The sequence below is a fragment of the Perognathus longimembris genome, chromosome 6, assembly GCF_023159225.1.
Source record: "Perognathus longimembris pacificus isolate PPM17 chromosome 6, ASM2315922v1, whole genome shotgun sequence".
Taxonomy (NCBI): Eukaryota; Metazoa; Chordata; class Mammalia; order Rodentia; family Heteromyidae; genus Perognathus; species Perognathus longimembris.
This window is the reverse complement of record NC_063166.1, coordinates 34,943,355-34,948,086: the sequence shown is the minus strand read 5'-3', so window position 1 is coordinate 34,948,086 and position 4,732 is coordinate 34,943,355. Positions and strand designations below refer to the sequence as shown.

General features: G+C 43.1%; 1 pseudogene; it reads right to left on the bottom strand.

Moving 5' to 3' along the window:
- Positions 1-3,078: 3,078 nt before the first annotated feature.
- Positions 3,079-4,512, bottom strand: LOC125352273 (annotated as a pseudogene).
- Positions 4,513-4,732: the final 220 nt, after the last annotated feature.

Here is a 4,732-nt window from a genome sequence, read left to right as displayed (position 1 = left end):
GCTCCAATGAACAACTCAACAGACTGGCTTTTGGTCACTCATTCCTTTAGCAAATTCAGCCATTTCTTAAGCCTGTGCAAATAGTACAGTTGCAGTCATGGAGGGTCCAAGGTAGTGGCTGGTGTTAATGTTTATTAGGGCCATCCCGTCAGGTGTACTCTGAACAAGAGGCTCACTGAGCTGTTCCACCCCATCTCCCTGCACCTGCTACCCTGTACACCAGCTAGTCTCCTGTACAGGGGGCTGAAAGAGGCTATTCTGGGAGTGAGCCTTTAGGGCACAGTGGGACAGAAGGAGAGAGGATGAAGAAACAACCTGCCCTTTTCTCAACCAACAGATGCCTGTAGAGTGGGGTAGGAAGGAACTTTGGAATGCAAAAGACTTTGCCAGGAGTTCCCAGACTCTGGGCATTTCAGCTAGAAGAACACATTCATTTGGAGAATGATGCAGGAGTGAAAAGTGGAGAAAGGTTCCTGAGGATTTTTAAAAAATCGTTTCACAGGGGCAAGAGAATTTGCATGATGCGATGGCAGGCTCTGAAGGAGAGAGAGAAACAAAGACAGAGACAGATGGAGGGGAAAAGAGAGAGACAAAGACAGTGAGAGACAGAGATAGATGGAGGGGAAGAGACAGACACAGAGAAACAGAGAGACAGAGAGACAGAAACAGAGACAGACAAACAGAAACAGATGGGCACTGTTATTTCAGGCTGCTAGTGATCTTGTGTAAATCTGGCATCTTTTCTCCAAGAATTATACAATGTCGTGCAAATACGACATTGCCAGTGCATGAATCCTCTAAATTGAAGAATACAACTGAACAGTTCAGAACAGTACCAATGGCTCTTGCCTAGGTTCATCCAGTCCCAGATTGCGCAATGGCTGATGGAACTCATTCTCCTGCCAGTAGGGCATGGAGTGCTGGGAGAACCACTCCGCAGGGATGCCCACAAGCACGCAGTTCTGATTGCTGCACATCCAGGGATTGTTGCTAACAGCCAGACAAGTGTTTCTCTGACAGACGTAATATCTTTGGGGAAAGGAATCCTATAAGCTCTCTATTCAGACTCACATTTAGACTTCTTTTTCAATAAAGAATCTATTTGATATTGAATTATGTACATATATGTAAATTTATACATTTAGGTATAGTCTTCAGGAGAGAGGAGTAATTCAATTTTTTCCTTGTATAAACCATAGTTATAGAAAAAGTATTTTTATTTATTTAATTAAATTAATAATATATATTTTTCTACCAGTACTGAGGCTTGAACTCAGGACTTCATGTGCTTATTTGGCTTCTTTGTTCAAGGCTAGCACTCTACCACTTGAGGCACACTCTTACTTTTGGCTTTTTGTTGGTTAATTGGAGATAAGAGTCTCTGGACTTTCTTCACCTGGTTGGCTTCAAACTGTGATCCTCAAATCTTAGCCTCCCAAGTAGCTAGTATTAGAGGTGTAAGCCATCAGTGCCCTGCAAAGAAGGCATTGTCTTATGGTGAGACCTTTGATATATAGAATGATGTGCACACTTGTAGCCAACCAGGTCTAGAACCTCTGTGTAGCCCCTAATGTAGTCCCATCAGGTAGGTAATATATGTACAACACACATACACAACTCTGTACTCTCCTGTCCTTGGCAGACATGTACAATCAATCACAGCATGGTCTACATTCAATCTCACCTAGAGATCCAGGCAGCCCTTCCTTGCCCTTATTGGCAGTAGGCACAAGCAGAGTGATTGAGTACAGAAGATAGAGTCAGTGAAATTTTGTGACCTGTTATCCATTGCTTGGGACTTAGGCAATACATCCTAAGCTTTCTGAGTTCTAGCTTTCTCAATTATAAATCAGGAATAGTAGTTATAGTTTCCCTATTGGTAGAGGATTATCTGTGTCACATCATGAGAAACTATATGTGTATATAAGTGAACAATACTTGTTGGCTGTGGTTTTGGTGATGGCAATGCTGCTGTTCCTGCTTCTGGCCCATTTGTGCCATCACACTGTGCCATACTCTCATGTTACAATTGAAACCAAATGGATGACACTATCCCTTCATCCTCATCCCTCCTTGGGAGAGGTGCAGCTTTGCTCTTTGGTCCTGCCTGTCTTTTCCTCAGCCCCTTCAAGCTAGGCCCACTGATGTGTCCTAACTGATGCTAGAGGCTGAGTCCAGACCCCAACACCAGTTTGGGGGCTGTGTCTGCATTGATTTTTGACCTCTCAAAACTCATGAATTGAAGTCTTAGTGTCCATCACTTCAAATGTGACCTTATTCGGAAATGGTGTCCATACAAATATAATTAGTTAAGTTAAAATGATCTACTATGGCTGATATCTTCATGAAAGGGTAAAATTGGATCCATGAAGGACACAGTTGGAGTATGCATGGCCATGACTAGCTTCTGTGGAGAGGGAGCCTTGCAGACTTTGCTGCCTGGAAATATGATCCTCCCGATCTCAGCCCCCACCCCCCTGTGTAGTTAGGATTATGGGCAGAAACCACCAGCATCTGCTTTAGTTTGTTAATTCCTTCTTCCTTCCTTCCTTCCTTCCTTCCTTCCTTCCTTCCTTCCTTCCTTCCTTCCTTCCTTCCATCTTCCCTTCCCCCCTCCCTTCTTTTCTCTCTTTCTTTCTTTTTTTGTTCTGGTCCTGGGACTGGACTTCAGGGCCTGGGCACTTTTCCTGAGCTTTTTTGCTCAAGGTTAGTGCTCTAATACTTGAAATCCACTTCCAGTTTTCTGTGGTGATTAATTAGAGATGAGTCTTCGAGTCTGTGAGACTCTATGTCCAACCAACCATCAAAAGGATAGAAGTGGAGCATGGCTCCATCTTCCTCTCACATGTACCTCTTTCCTGGTGCTGATTTTCCTGGGGCTTTGATCTAGTTTTTCTGAAAGATTATATTATTTGAGCTCTCCATAGACCCCATTATGCTTCAGATAATGCACTTATAACCAGTTGCATACCTACCAATGTATTTACCAGCAATCATTATTTTTCTGGTTCTGGCTTGCTTAATTTAATATAATTTTTTCTTTTTTTTAATTGAGCAAGAATCTGTTAACAGTTTATCTTTTTATGTTAAATACCATGGGAAAGGATTGTAAGGATGAAAATTCAGTTAACAACTGCCTCACAAGGGATAAGAAAAATTCTGCCATGATATTGGCAAAGGTAAAGGAGAAAATCTACACGGTAAGAGGCACCATCCCCCACACAACACCTCTTGGCATTTCCTGAATGAGTGGGATCAGCAATCTAAAGAAATGATATTTCAAGAGGCAACAGCAACAAATAAAATTTAAAGGGTTATTAAAACAACATTTACAAGACTCTGAACAATTCTTGAACTCTTATTAAGCCACAAAGCAAGAACAATTCTTTATTTATGAATTTCATGAAGGACTGAATGTGCAGCTGACACCTGCTAGGATGATCTGGTATTATACAATTTGTCCAGTAGCCCAACAGTTTGTCTTATTGTGTTTTCTAACCGTAAGAGATCATTAAAGGCAAAGCCTATGTCGCTGTACACACAAAAAAAATGGTCACCGTGGGCCATACTACCAATGAAATGGTAGGTAAACAAATCCTTTTCTGGTCAGAAGAAAATAAAAGAACTAGTACTCGGCGTGCTTCACTCTACAAGATGAATTTCCCCAGAAAGAATCCAATGAAAATGGCTGCAATCACAACCAGAAGAGAAGGAAGAGGACTGGTGACATTATCTCTGAAGGTTGCAGTTGAGGTTGATCCAGGTTTATCCGAATGTGCTACCTTTCTGAGCCTTAGGCCTTCATCTCTCAGATGTCGATTTTCTTCTGATAGCTTCATCATTTCTCCCTGAAGTCTTTTACATTCTTCCATTAGTTTTCTTGTTTCAGTATCATTGAGTGAAACACTATGCGGTTTTGGCATGGGTCCATCTTGCTTAGATGCATTTAGTGGAACAGCTTTGCTAGGTTCCATGTCATTCAGTTTATCATTTTCATTGGGCATTTCAAATACACATCTCAACTTAGAATCCATTAATTCATCAGGTTTTGCCTCCTTCCACACATCTTCCATATCTGTAAAGTTTGGTGGAGCAAAAATTGTCTGTACCGTATGTGTTTACTTTTTTCATTCGGATCATAGTCAAAGGGTTGTAGCATTACTGAAACAGTCACAGTTGAGCCTGGGTCGATAATTCCACTGTTGGGCCTCACACAGTACCGGCGAGGTGCTGTCGTCTTCACTTTGAAACATACTTTTCTCTCTGACGGATTTCGCAATTTAAGATTTGTAGTGACTACATCTGTAAAGGGGCCTTTGAATTTGAGGTCTGTGGGAGGGTCGAGGACCAGGATCTGCTCGTACTTTGCCATGGCCCCGGAGGCGGACGCCATCTTAGACAGTGCAGAGTGGGGGCGCGCCCGCGGCGGCGCCGGTTCGCTGACGGGGGCGGAGAGTGGGAGCGGCGCCCGCACTGTCCGGAGCTCTAGGATGGGGCCAGGCTCGCGGCTCCCGGGTCTCCCATCTGCCGCCCAGCTGCGGGTTCGGTAGGCCGCCAGCAGGGTCGCAGCTCCGGGTGTCACAACTGACTCAACCCCACACCCTAATATAATTTTTTCAAAGTCTTTCTTTTTGTTTACACCACTCAATTTACAATACAGCAGTCCCCACTTATCAATATTTTTCATTTTCCATCGTTTTGGGCTATGGTCAACCATAGCTTAAAACATTAA